General features: G+C 46.6%; 1 protein-coding gene across 8 annotated transcripts in view; it reads right to left on the reverse strand.

Annotated features, from left to right (window-relative positions):
• Window positions 1-15094, reverse strand: part of PSD2 (pleckstrin and Sec7 domain containing 2) — an 88900-nt gene that overhangs the window by 61244 nt on the left and 12562 nt on the right. The window contains exons 1-2 of one of the 8 annotated variants that reach the window (XM_040573208.1): window positions 6069-6292; window positions 2343-2448 (exon numbers count right to left, since the gene is read on the reverse strand). The exons of 3 other annotated variants lie outside the window; for them this stretch is intronic. The gene's annotated coding sequence lies outside the window, so the exon portion shown is untranslated. Of the gene's footprint in view, window positions 1-2342; window positions 2449-6068; window positions 6304-15094 lie in introns of those variants that run through there. 4 more of the 8 variants (XM_040573214.1, XM_040573212.1, XM_040573209.1 and 1 more) reach the window with 4 other exon arrangements.

The raw sequence follows: 15094 nt of genomic DNA on the forward strand, positions 1-15094 counted from the left end.
GCATCTCCTTCTGGCCAGAAAGCAGCTCTGTTCTCACCGTGGCAACCCTGTCAGCCTGTGTCCTGCCTGGACAGGCTGTGTCCATCACTTGGTTTCTTTTGTTCCTTGAAAGTGCCCAAAATACTGGGGTCCGTCCACTTCCACTGCCTGTGCCATCAAATGCAGAGAAAATTCCTGAAGCGTACAAGCAGAGCCTGGCAGGAACAGAGCCCCACCAGCAAAACCAGTTCTGCACTGGGAAAGGTGCTTTGTGAGCTCATCACACTGGGAGCACAGATTTCATCTAAGGCTGCATAGTCCACCTGCTGGGATGCGCAGTGGGGAAACAACACTGCTGCAGGATGTGCAACAGGGAGAGGCTGCAAGTGAAGTGTTGTCTTCTTGTTCTGTGTCTCCATGTGTCTAACACCAGCCAGGATGAAGTGGCCATGCACAGAGTGGAGATGAACCTCTGCACATCTGCGGGAGCAGGGCTTGCAGCAGGGAATCCTACAGTTGGCAGGTCCTGCTTTGTACAGAGCAGCACATGGATGTTTTTCCCAGACAATCCAGCTCCCGCTTGGGTGCTAGAGGGAGGGAGGAAGGTAGCTCTGGGGATTCCCTCTCCATCTCAGTGAGGCTCTTGCCCAGAATCATGTGATTTTTTTTGTGGGGGGAAATTTGTTTACTAGAAGAAAACTGCAATTATAGGTCAGAAAATTCTACCAACATTTGTGATGCATTTATGCTGAAACCACTGAAGAGCATCAGATGGATTAAAAAAATCTGTAAGGTGTAAAAATAAAAAGGTCACAAGAACTGAGTCTTGTGCTTTGACATTGGAGCATATAAGCAAATATTGCATTAAAAACAGAAATTAAACCCCTTCAGTTTACTTTGGTATTGTAGCATTTCCCTACTATCTTAAAATTTTTCAGTATTTAAAAAGAAAATAAAAAGATTTGGGTCAAATTCCTTTTTTCATGCCAATTAAATAACGGAGAGACAACTATCACACAGGGATTGTGTGAAGGTAGAGAGGTGGTTGATCTCACATTTTTTCTGGGCTTTTCAGTATGGTTGGTAAACTGCAAATGTACCAGTCACCTGAGCCTGTTGTAAGCTTTCCTGCTCGATGCTGATCAGGATTGCTCAGAGGAACATGCTTCAGCTCCCCAAAAAGAGAGAGAGCTGGGGTTTATTCTCATAATGCAGATCAGCAGGTTTTGTCTGCTGAGGAGGAGGATTTTGGGTCTCCATCACAGAGCCAGAGAAAGGCTACAGACAAATGAAGAGCTCAGCTGCTTGACTGGAAGGGAGTGGCCACCTAAGCCACCAAATCCAGCTGAGCCCCTCAATCCAGAAGATTCTTCATCCATGACAGAGTACTCCCATCTCCAGTGCACTCCCTGTCACTCACAACATGCTCCACGCTCCAGGAGCGACAGGAGGGTCTCTGTGATGCCTTTGTCTCATCTGAAGAGCAGGAGATACAGTGGACTTTGCCACAGCAGAGACTCCAGGTGATGATCCTAGGAACCAAACCACGTCCCATGCTGCAGAGGAAGGCAGAAAATATAGGGACAAATCCCATGCTCATCCTGTTTGAAAGGAGGCATTGCCCGTTCCCTGAGCCCTGATGAGGTGTTGCAAGGCAGCTGGTCATGACAAAGCATCCCACTAACATTACCTTTGCTCAGAGCCATTTGGGATGTCTCAGAGAAGGGGACTTAGAAGGAGAGGAAGCAAGGCCTTCCTGAGCTGGTGGCACCACAGAGGCGACAACCTGACCAGTTTGTATGGAACCCCTACGAACTGCTCTGGGAAGCTGCTTTTCAGGCGTGCTTTCCCTTCCTAGGCCCAGTGCCAACACATCTCCTGCCCAGAATGTGAAGATCAGCTGTTCCTTTAAACAACTGTAAAGCAGACATCCTGAGCCACTTGCAGTCCTGCCTCCGACACAGCCACCAGCTAGGACCACCAAGACTCACTCACATATCACAGAGCTGAAAAATGATGAGGGAAGGATGTGGGGCAATGAGAATAAGAAAAAGGAAGACGTGAGCAGTGGTGGTAAAGAGACAGGTGCCAAACCATGAGCCCCCAGTGCCAGGCTAAAGCCCAGACTGCTCAGGCTATCTGCACCTTCTTACGTTCTCTGGCCCTGCCTAGTGCAAGTGAGGGAGCTCCAGTGCCAGTTTGTCCCATTTCCACTGGGGAGTAGTAGAGGGGGGAGAGCAGAGGAGAGGAAGGCCCAGAGCAGAAGAAAAGGAGCAGGTCAGGAACACACAGAATGTGAAGTGACCAGGCCAAAGAGAAAGGAGAAGTATTTGCTCTAAAGAAGGAATCACCAGTGTCCCTACCTGGGGCTTGAGCAAACCTAGGCACTGTCCGGGGTCAGGAAAGCCAGACTGTGGATGGCAGGGAAGAACCTCCCTGAGCATCTCAGCCATTCAATTCCTGGAGCTCCTGCGGGAAGATGGAGGGACTGCAGTGAGGATGAAGGGTGAGGTGGTGACTGTCTGGGCTTGACAAAAGCCTCTCCCGCAGTGAGCCCAGCCTGCCATCCAACTCCCCAAGGTCACAGAGGAAATGTGGGAGGGAGCAGAACTGAGCCCATCCCTTTCATCTTTACTTCCTGTACTATACCTGCTATGGAGGAGCATCATAAGCCTCAAACGGAGAAGATATGGCTCTTTTCAACCTATCTAGCCTGGACAAGGTCCCTCACATGGACCCTGTCCCAGCATATCCCTGGGAAAAGCATTTCCCTGCCAGAAAGGTGAGGAGGACATTTTCACCCTTAGCAAAGGGTGAAAGGCAAAGATATGTCAGACGTCTCCTCAAACAAGGAAATGTCTCTACAGCACAGACTTTGCCAACCAGCAGAGCACTGTGGATCCTCAAGAGATGTGGCCATTTACAGCACAAGAACACCCATTTTGGTGACTGCTCACACAGAACCTCCAAGCAGGCTTTCACCTCAGCAAGAACAACTCTGCCCATATCCAGCACTTTGGTGGCAGCAGCAACAGTTCCCCCAGACTAGAAAGCATCTTTTTGTCAATGTCATCAACATGTACAAGTCTGCAGGGCCATACACAGATATCGGAGCAGAACAGGCCTTCCCACTTCCTTCTGGCAACTAGCACCAACTCCACACTTGGGCAGAACCACTGCACTTACACCACACAGGACAACTCCACAGGTGAAGGCAGTCCAGACTTCACAGACTCCAGACATAGCTTTTCTGTCCCTTTAAGATGGTGGCCTGACATACTCAGTGTCATGTGCCTTGTGGCAGGCATGGCACATACTAATTATGATGTGGGCTGAAGCCTGTGACAATACTGGATGGAGGGATCTGCCTCAGTGGGAAAATTCATGGAGGAAGGGGACAAAAAGTGTCAGACAAGGGGACAGAGGGAAGAGATGGGATGGGGCCTTAGGCTGATGTCAATAAGAGCAGTACAGGGTATCACAATGTGGGAGATGAGCAGCGAGCAGCACTAGTGAGGAGAGTGGAGAGACAAGACACCAGTTAAGTTTTCACACTCTGAGCTGGATATAACCACAATGAGAAATAAGGGGGATACCTCCTCCCAAGAGCTGTCTTCAGTTCCATTTGAAGAGCCATGTGATGGGGTTGCAGGCAGTTGTACAATGGGGACACCAGAAGGGGCTTCTTGCTGGTAACACTGTAGATCAGGTCAGAAAAGTGTGCCCTTGTCATGGACACCACAGAATTTGGTGTAAAACTGCTTGACTCCCTCCTGCAACCCACTGTGCAGCTCTAATGAGAAGCCTCAGCAAAGAGCACCCTGACTGTCTACCCAGACTACATGAACTAGTACTTTTCCCCATCACTGCCACCTTCCCACCACACCTACACACAGGACAGCACCATCTGGACATGGATCTGGCCTGGTGCTCACAGAAAGGGACTTGCTGGCAGAGCTACAGCTTTTTTCTGTCCAGTGCTGTCACTGTCACCTTGGCAAAGTCACTTTTGACCACACCAACCCTCAGTTTTCCCAGAGAATAATAAAGACACGTGGACTGAAGAGGTACAACGTGCTGAGACAGGAGGAAACTCAGTACTCATTCAGAACTACTTGGCTTCCAGCTTCACAGATCTCCAGGGAAACCCCCCCACTTCATCTCCAGTTGTGCTGAACTTTTAGGGGGAAAAGCTGAGACAAAATGAGAAACATCCCTTTTGTGAATCAGCCCTCTCTCCAGTGTCCCCTCTGGGCTCAGCTGCCCACTTTCAGACTTTATCCATTGTTTGCTTGGACTTTGTACAGGAAAAATCACATCAAGGGAAATCCTAGCTGAACCACACACTTTGGAGCACTTTTAATGGACAATCTGACAAGGACATGGGGATTTAGCATATTTTTAGGACAAAAATATCTAATGATAATATGCTACACTCCTGGCTAAAAACATTATCTACTGTCATGGGGAGAATTTAAGCCGTAATACTAGCTACTATAATGCAGGCCTGGAACTCCACGCAAATATTACCCTGATCCAGCAGCTACACAGCTCTGTTTATCCTAGTAATTAATTCTCTCTTATGTTTAGTGATACAATTAGAGAAACACTGCCATTCTGATGGGCTTGTTTCCACCAATGTCTTTTACTATATTTACATCCCCACAATAGGCTTGGCCTTACAGAGAAGGGTGAAATTGCATTTACGGAGACAATGCCACATGCATTCCCGAAGCATTTTATAGATGTAAAGTTAAGCTCCAAATTACACGTTTATTGTGCAAGCACACAATGAGCTCAGATTAAATATTGACTAAAGCCAGTCTAACACCCAAAATAATGAAGATGAGCACAATAGAGTGATTTACTCCCAGCCACTAGAGAAATACACATCTGTAACATATAACATGCCCTTCCCACAGATATACTCTTTGTATTCTAGCTAGCCTCAGGCAGGAAAATTTCTATCTCAGAAATTATGGATTTTGTTTCTCAACTGCCAAAACATTCACATTACCAGTTGCAAAAGAAACAAATATGATAACAAAAATCAAATTCCATCCCCTCAATTTAGTGATGAGCAGGTGATTGGCTCCTTGTATTGTCAAAGTTAAGGTAGGAAAATGGAAGATAAACGTGGCTAAAATCAGAGTATACCTTCCCTTTTGTCCCCCAAGATGTGGAAGCTAGCAGGGAGGTGTGGGAATGACAGATATCTTTTTAGAAAGTACTCACAGCCCTAGCTGTGCTCTGAAAACTATCCGTCCTTCTTCTGTCTTCCTCCTCCCTAGACTTGCAGAAAAAAAAAATCAGGGAGACACAAATGCTAATATAACAATTACAATAGTAACACAGAGCTGGAAGGGGCCAACACACACCCTTCACAGTGGCTCAACCTCTAAATCCTCTAATATAGTACTGTTTCATTCAAGATTAAAATAAATTGTAACCTAGCACAGACAAAAAGACACAGGAGGTAAGGCAGGATCTCACTCGACAGTGAAGCCCCACTCCAGTCCAGATGCAGTCATATCACTTCAGCTTCTCTGTACCATCTCCATGACAACCATGTAATTTGGATGCAATAACCACTGCCGAATTGATCTTTAAATGTAGCTTTGTTACAAAACATAATACTGAACATGTCAGGCTCAGGATAAATCAGAGTAGCCCCCTACCAGTGAGGACTGTGATTAAAGAGCCCCCCTTTAATTTTCAGCTGCCGAACAGTCTTTCTATTTCAATAATTGTGTGGATGAACTGATTTTAAAATCAGTACCAGCAAACACGATTTGTGTGTGTGTACGGCATGCTGTAGTATAATATCTCAAATGAGATACCACACTGAGAGCTGGAAAAATGTGTCAACGTATATTCAGAGAATGGGCGTCTTTCCACATGCACATGCACGCGCACACACACACACACACACATCAGGGCGATTTGATCTCTAGCAACCAAAGCATGCAGCTGATACATCAAATAACACTAATAAGAATCAAAACCTGTATAACTAAGCAAAATAGGATGGGGGATCGATGTACTGTATGACAGACAATGAGAGCAGGGGAGCTCTTGTTCTTACTTACCCAAGCAACGAGCTGTTTATTTTTTGGTCTCTTCACAAACGCAGATCTCTTTTCTCTTCAACAATCCATGCAAAATAATATGCAGCCCCACGGACGGAGGAGTGGCCCCATCCCTCCCCCTCCACCACCTTGCTAGACCTCTCTGTTATTGGCTTCCTTCTCCTTTCCCTCCCGCTCTCCTCTCTTGCTGGCAATGGTTACGCCTCCCAGCCTTCCCTCAAGGTGTCAAGAGACTGCTCGGGATCCAGCAGGCAGGGTGGGAGGGGACAGGAGAGGGGGAGGAGGCTGGGAGTGATGGTGAATGGACCCAGTGAAAGGACGGAAGAAAAGCCCTCGCTGGCAAAGACCCCTAGGAGCATGCCACAGGAGCTGACCTGCTGCTCAGCTGCGAGGCTCCGCTCCTCTCAGGGCTGCTAACAATGTCCCAGGCACGTTGGGGTTCTCCTCCACAAGCACCCTGCAAAGTGCTGGGGGACAGGTCTGTTTTCTGCCAGCAAATCACTGCCCTTCTGGCTGAGACAGGCTTGAAGTTTGGGCTTGAAACCCTGCCAAATACTCATGCTGTCTTTAACAACTGATGCACTTCCATACACAGACTTAGAGCACTGGCAATGCCTGGAGGACCCACCCTGGCACAGACCTCAGGTCAGCTTGCTCCATGCTCAGACACTCTCCTGGGCTGCAGCTCCATCCCATCCCATCCCATCCCATCCTGTCCCCATTGGCCTTCTGCAGCACTGCTGAACATGTGAGTTGAGCTCACTCCAGTGCCACCTGTTTAGCCCACCGTGGTGGGTCGGACCAAGTGCCCACTCACTGTCACTGGGACAAGCAAGGTTGGCTTGTCTCCCTCCTGACAGCCCTTGTGTGGTTCTGTCTATATGCTAGCAGAGGTGTCTGGCTCACCATGACAGCTGGTGATGCAGCGTGGGGTGGAGGGACATGGGGACACAACGCTTCCCCTGCTTTAAGTGACCCTTACTTAACTTGCAAACCCAGACGAAGGCAAGCGACACCTCCTGGCTGCTTGGTGGCTGCAGTGAGAGGAAGGGTTTCTATGGGCATTCAGACCAGAGATGGGCAGTGGTCTCTGGGTCTCAGCCGGGTTCTCAGCTCAACATCAACACACCCAGGCAGGCTGCACTGCCAGGCCTCTTCTCAGCCTCACACCATGCAGCTATAGCATGAGCCAAAGAGAGATTATGGGCCAGTGGCCAGATATTGGGATGCTTGACCTGGAGCTGGCTTACACCTTCACACTGGGGCCACCCACATTTTAGTGCCCCATGAAAACCAGGATGCTCACCCATCTGCCTGACTGCCTCACAGAGATGTGCAGTGCCTGCTGGGCCTCACCTCTGTGCCTCACGGTGCGCATCGCTGTGCACATGTGCCACCTTCTCCACTAACAGCTCACCAAGGGCTCCCACATCTGTGTGGAGAGAGAGCAGCCACAGGTTGGACCTTTGAGCCAAGGAGGAAGGGTTTGATGTCAGTCCCAAAGGCATGTTCCAAGACTACCGATGGCTTCATGATTCCCTCAAGAAAATCGCTCCCTAGACCTGGAAAGCTTGTTCCAGAGGACGCACACAGCTGAATAAGCAGACAAATCCTCAACATCCTGAATTTAAAATATCATTACAATCTATGGCAATACATCCAAACACCGAAGCACAGACATTAGATGAAATAATGTCCTGGAGCAGCTCAGCAGAACACGGCTGTATATTCTCCCAGAAGGGATACCCCACAGCACAGCACATGGGGTTGTTTGCCAGGGATAGTATTGGTAATGAACCATGTAATTAGCCACCCTGCAGCTATACTCAGGAGTTGTCCAACAAATGCAAGTGTGAATGAAGGTTACTGTGCTGGAGAGACGCATGAAATGGATCTTGTGGCCACAGAGAAGGGCAGCAATTAGCCTGACAAATCCAGGTGTGGGGCTGTTAACCTCCCTCGGGGTTCCTTTGTACGACAGACACGATTCACTTTACACTACTACAAAAGTCTGTTCTGCGTCTCTCTCTGATCAATTCTAATGTATTGGTAACCTACCAATTATCAGGTTAGGGTGCTTTAACAGAGGGGGAAAAAAAAGCGAAAAAAAAAAGCATGATCAATATTCATCAGTCTGCTGTACTGTTCGTGTCTGAAGGCAAGTAGCAAAATCCAATTTCTGCACAGCCAGTCCTATGAAGTAACATCCGCAGCACAAGAAAATGAGGTTCTAGTTTCTAAGAATACATCCACGAGCAGGGCTCCAAATAACTGGGTTATCAATCACTCTGCTTCTGGCAATGAGCACATCAACAGCTGGATTCAGGGAGAAACCTCCACTCATCCCTTGAGCAGGGTAGCGTGCTTGTCCTTATCATTTACAATATACTACAAGCAGTAAAAGAGTACTGATATTTTATCTCGATTGTCTGCAGATCTGTGTTAGATGCCTTGCATATATCATAACATTTTTTTGGAATTAAGAAAACTCCTAAACCATAAAAATTTTGGAGATGCTGATTAACTGCGTGGATGTGCACATGAACTGTGCAGATGCTCTTTGCCACCTGTGACGTGAGTTCTTTGGGGAAGCACCCTCTGGGAGAGGCCACCTTCCTTCCACGCCAACACCAGATGAGCAAACCCTCAAGCCCAAGACAAATGAGAGCACATGTCTGGGAGCCTTCCAGACAGCAGAGAACTGCAGGTCCTAGAGCTAAACACTACGGACCACACAACAGGCATGAATGTTAACTAGCAACGCTCCACACATCATGAAAACACTCCAGGCTAATGGGAGAGCAGACGTCTGGTAGAAGATGGGAGTTTGTGGTCCTGAGACTGTATCTCTATGGGATCCACTGATAAACCTGAGCTCTCTCTGCAAGACTGGGTGCTCTGCAGCCCTGACTCTGCTCCACCTTCACTCAGAGTGGAGAAGCCAGGTCTACTTACCCTACCACGCCATAGGGTCTACTGACTTCACCTAGCAAATTAAAAAGCATTTTAACTGCAGCTTCATGCCTAAGTTTGAAATCTTGCTGTCCTGTAACAAGTAGCTTTTCAACAATACCCAGCTCATGATACTTAGTGTGGCACACTTATGGGTGCTGTTCAGCCTTCTCCTTAATTTTTTCTATGTAAAAAAAAAATATTTGCATGTGCCCAGTAATGATTTTGTTTCCATGTCCTCCCACTGCTGTTTTTCTCAGAAATTCCTTCGTATTCCCAGCTGGGACTCATTAAATTTCAGTACAAGTCACTTTGATGGAAATCAGACCCAGGAGAAAGTTCTACTAGGACCTTTCTACTTGCTGGTATTGAGGTTGGGAGACGTGGAGAGGAATAACAGTTCTCTGAAGAGGAAGGACCAGTCCTTGTCTGCATTTCTCCTGACACTCAAAACCAACCCTTTGCTATGGATAATGGCTATCCTGAAAAGTCCATCCTGAAGCTGCTTAAGCAAGACCTGCTGAGATGTGGAAATGGTGGTTCACCATTTCCACACCAGAGCTGGTGGGGAAACGGCTGTTTGTGGCTATTTGTGCTGGGAGTGAAGTGATCTGTTAGTCTCACCCTGGGTGGCTGTAGGACAGACAGACTGATGCTTTAAAAACAACTGAGAGAAAAAGGCTGCATGCAGAGAGCTCCTCTGGAGGTCTGAGGCAGAAGGAGGGCTGACTAGTTTGTCTGTCCAGGAAGATGGAAAGGAGAGAGGGAATAGGAGAGAAGGAGTCTGTCAGAAGAGGGCCCAAAGAACGTATACATGTGTGTGTATACATGTGCATCATTGCACATGAGTGTGTGCACCTGGAGAGACCCCACAAAGGAGGGCAACACTTTGCTGAAAAAATAAATAAATAAATAAATAAAGCTGAAGCTTTAGATGTTGAACATGAGACACACAGCTGAATCCTCCTCACTAGTCGCAATAGTTCCTGCTTCGCCACGTCTTGTATTGGGGTAGGGTCACAGAGCCACTGTGGGACCAGGGCATCATGACGGGTCAGGAGATGGTGGAGGGGAGATGTTAACCTAGTCCTGGTTGCGAATTAAAGGAAGAACTGACAGGAACCTTTGTGTTAAGAGCCAGATGAAAACTCTTTGAACTGAGAGGTTTGGAAAGCCCAGATAAAATTTGTCCTCCAGTAAAGACGCTGCCACTTATGTACAGGAAAAAAACACCTTCACCACAGGAGAAAGCCTCCTGGCTTACAGGTGCTATTACTCACAGCAGGTACTGCCAGACTCAGAGGCCATGGCACACACCCACAGCCACTCCTGCAGGAGGATGAGGAAGGGAGCAAAGAGTCCTTGGAGATAAAATGTGGTCAGAAAGTTCACATCCCGCATTTCTGCATCTAAGTGGGCTGTTGTCTGAGCCACAGGGACACAGGTCTTCCCTTTCAGCCAAGCCCTGAAAGACACTAACCACTTCACCCTGAGTCAAACTGTCCAGCAGTTAATTACTTCATGGGGAAAATGACTCCAGTCCAAATCCCAGGCCTTGTATCTAAACAGTGTCTGCTGTCAGCCTCCAACTAACAGTTCTTACATTTTGGTAATGGAACCCGACTTGATCATGGAACCCAACTCCTGCAAGTATTTTCCCTAGGATGCTGCATAGGCAGTGACAAATTCCCCTTGTAATCTCCTCCTGGATATGTGTTCAAGTGGAACTTTTTTGTTTCTCCATCAGAATCTGGTTTTCTACACCATGGTTTGTTCTTTGAGCTTCCTGACAACTTCCCGGGTGCCACAGCAGGACTCAGACTTGAGTACCAGACTGCCCAGTGCCCAGCATGGCCACCACTCTCTCCAGTGACCTTCTGGAAGCCCTGAGCAGATGCTGTGCACAGTATGAATCTCCTGTGTGAGGACTAGTCACCTCCCTTGCACAAGAAAAAGAATTCTTGATATGCTATGGAGGTTTTTGATTCCCTGCCCAGTGCAGGCATTTCTGCTTGGGAAATCCCAGCCCGGATTATGGGAGACATTACTCTTGGCATTTCAGGTCTTGGCTGAAGGTAAGATTGACACCACTCTCCCTGTTCACTCTATACCTTCCTGCATGTCAATTTTAAGGTGAGTCTTCACCCTCCAAAATACCATCTTCCCTCTGCTCGTGGGGTTCCTGGGTGTATGAATTTGCATTTGTCTTCCTGAGAACCCATCACTTGCATACACAGCTCCCCACACAGACCAGACCACTCTCAGCATCTGACTTGTTCTAATGTTGGTCTATTCTTCCACTAACCTTTAGTGTATGAAAACTGCATCCTCAGCTACTGATCTGAGCAAACTCTGGGTATTCTGCTGTTCTTCTGTCTACAGGGGGTCTGCAGCATGTCTTCTATGTTTTATTATCACATTCCAGTACAAGTCTCCACCCCTGCCATTCATCACGGCACCTAAACAAATGTCACCCTGTTTTGTCTAACTTGAGTTGCACATACACCTTTCCTAAAAGCCCCAGCTACAAATATACATGAAGTCTCAGCACCCTAAAAGGAGTTCTCAGCCACATGAAACTGCTGAATGTAATTTTTCTAGTTCTAGATATCTACAGACATTTCAGTTTACCAGTTGTCATTTATTATGCTCCCTGGTTACTGCTGAAGTAAGAAGCTTTCTATCACCTCTATAAGACATGAACCCATCAGATGCTTTCCTCCAGTGCTATGAATCTTTGGCTAGACACTTTATTTTTCAGTATCAGAGCAGTCTCTTTTACCACCTTCATCTAATAACAACTCACAGCATTTATTCCTTCTTGACATATATGCATATAAATATACATGCACGCGCACTGTCTTATAGTCCTTAATGCTAGTAAACATCATTTTCATTGACTGCTCTTTTAAATTAGCCTTCCAGTTCTCTGCATTGCAGAACAGTTAATTCATAGCTTTTGTTACTAAATCCCTTCCTTTTTCTATTTTTTTATTACTATTATTATTGCTTCTTTTGTCTTCCTTAATGATAAGATTCTTAGCTAAGAGTATCTTTGATAATTGCAAAATTGTGTGCATGCTGTGGGGGAGACAGCATCTTTTAAAGTTTTCCTAACAATCCTTCTTTATAACACATTACCTGTTTCAGTTTTTTGTCCAGTCATTTCTTGCTTGTAATTGTTCTTAACTTAGGAAAATTGAATTGTAATTTAGGATTACATTCTGCTTGTAACAAATGCAATCAGGTCATTTAAGCAAATATTAAGTTCAGTAATCAATTCACTTTTATATGTAGGACTGAGGTCTAATACAGAGTTACACCCAATTCACTGCAATATTTTTGGTAACAGAAAATTATCACTCATAATTTTTAGAAACTCTGGGGCTGTGCTACTAGCAGTAGCTAAGTTCTACAACTTCTGTCCCCAAGGCTGAAAAGCTGTTCTGCAAACATGGATTTCCTTTCACTTTGTTAGAAACCTGTTTAGGGAAGCTACTTCTCCAGCCCTCTAGTTTGATGTAGCAGTCCATAGGGTTACACCTATGCTGGGGCAGATCAACTTGAATCTGAATGAAACAGCAGTCCTTGGTTGTGTACTATGTAGACATGTGGACATTGTCCCAGGAAAGGCTGGTGGTGCTGAAAAGGCCTCTGTCAGTAAATCCGGAAAGCAATGGAAAGCACCTACCAGAGGTGCCCATGAGTTCCACTGCTGCTACCTGGATGTGTCCCTGACATGCTGCTTCACCTGAGTGACGTGCCAGGGAGGCAAAGCTCTGCTGCACCCCCAGCAAGCCCTGCACAGTGGCGCTACACCAGCTCACTGGAATCTGCAGTATGGGCTCCACCAGCGAGACGGGGGATTTGCCAGGCAGAACGTGGCTTTCTCTCTGTACTTGAGACCACATGGTTCTTGCATTCGTGTGAATATCTTATCTGCAGCTCTATGTCCCATCAGCCCTGAGAGACCAGGGTATTGGGGGGGGTCAGGCCCATGTCAGCGTGTCTCAGTACCACCAACAACACCCAATTTATTTTTGGAAACAAAAAAAAAAATCTGATGTTTGTTTATTACCCAGGCAGGTGGCATTGATGTATGGGATGACAGCACAATGTCTTTTCTTCCCACTTCTCCACATTTCAAGCTGAGAGGCCTACAAAGGTGCTACCAATAACTTTGTTCATACAGCTATACAGAGCTTATCTGCTGTTATGGCCAAATCTGATTTATGGTTCAGAGGAGCAATCCGACTTCTTTAAGTGAAGGCACTTACCAGGTCCATGTCTGCTAGGGACTCCTCCTAGCCCTGGGACCCAGATACTGCAATTGTCTTCAGAACATCCCCACAGACCGTCAGGGCAGACTCTCCATCCTTCCTTGTGGATGAAACAGTCTGCTGAGCATGCAGCCCATTCAGGGAGAGATGCAATCCGACTGGATCATCTCAACTTACAGAGCAGGGAAGCCACTGGAGGGAAATGACACGGTGCTGGGAAACAGCTGCAGCTTCCCTCACAGTGAGCCAGCCCTCGCTCCTCTGGAGACATCTCACATGCTGGGCTGGCAGCTCAGGGTGCAAAATGGAGGCTTGTATTCAAAGAGGGTTTTGCTTAAAGCTTTCACTTGTTTGAGGACTGGACATGAAGTTGGGTGGAGGGCATGAGAAGTAATTTTGCTGTGGGGCGGCAGATTCTGGAGCACCAACATGAAGGAGCAGAGGACAGGAAATTTGCTGTTACCAGAGACAACTCAGGACATCAAAAGAGAGGACACGTCAACTGTGGGAAGAGACCTGGACCTGGCTCTTCCAGCTCAGGGATTGCTTAGCCTGTAGGGTCAGTTACAGTGACCAAGGATGACAGAAAAGTCCAGCCAAGGTAAGCTACACTGTCCACACAGCACTGCTGTCTGGGTGAGTGCTGCTTCTAACTGAGGATGTTGGCCCAGCCATCTATACTCACCTTTAATGGATATCGTCAGTCTGGATCCATCTTAGGAGCCACAGTCAAGTGCTCTGGCTCCCATTTTCGAAGACTTGGAATAGTGGAAAGAGGATTAAAAACAAATTTTGGAATTATAATCCTGATTTAGATTATATTATCTGTGAATGGAAGCTTGAAAATGCTGGGAAGGGACATTTAAATGATCTGAGGTTCTACTTAAATATAAGAGTTCAGGTCTAGCTGGAAGATATGGGGAACAGAAGCACACAGGGTGTAGGGCTTCTACATCTGGGAAGGTGTTGAGTTGCAGTGGGACAATAAGAAACGACAAGGCCTGCAGCTACACAAGCCTTTGCAAGGAGGATCCCAGCACCTTCTCTGCTCTAAGTGTTCCTGGGTTGCTAAAGTGGATTCAATAGGAGGGACATTTTGTGATGCTGATGGAGAGATGACTCACTGATCCCAATGAATGACATGACATGAGCTATGCGTGCCCTTAGGACTACTGAAGTTGTAGCACTTAATCTTGCTGAAGTGACCAGTGGAACTGGGACAGAGAGCATGAAAATGCATGGCTGAAGCAATTACAGACAGCTAACATCACTGCAGGTAATGGCACCAGAAAGGGACAAAGAACTGTGACCAGACTGAGAGAATAAATCAAAATTATTTCCGATCAATCAATTAATTATAGCCTAATGTCTCATCTCTTTTAAACTTGGAATCAGAGGAAGACAGTAATCTTTTGCAAGTAAAGAGACAAAGAGCAGTTAACAGGAAAAATCAGTTTCAGTAAACTATCAGAACTCGGCCATTGCAACAAAGAACTACAACTACAACTTGACTTTTTCCCTGTGTGAAACTCTCCCAGGAATCTGTCAACTGGTTGAGCTGGCAAAATATGTTACATTTGTGAAGAAATATTTTAATTTTTGTTGTTGTTCATTTCACTTTTAAATATTTTGCTTACGTTCTAGCAGAGCTGAATTTCTGTGACGCGTTAGGAAGGGACAATTCAGTATATGGGGATTGGGAAGCTGAGATAGGTCTGGTAAGGCTGTTGCTGTCCCTCATGCAGCAACACATCTGTTGTTCCCATTACTGACGGCATCAAGGGCACAGCCATA

The sequence above is a fragment of the Cygnus olor genome, chromosome 14, assembly GCF_009769625.2.
Source record: "Cygnus olor isolate bCygOlo1 chromosome 14, bCygOlo1.pri.v2, whole genome shotgun sequence".
NCBI lineage: Eukaryota > Metazoa > Chordata > Aves > Anseriformes > Anatidae > Cygnus > Cygnus olor.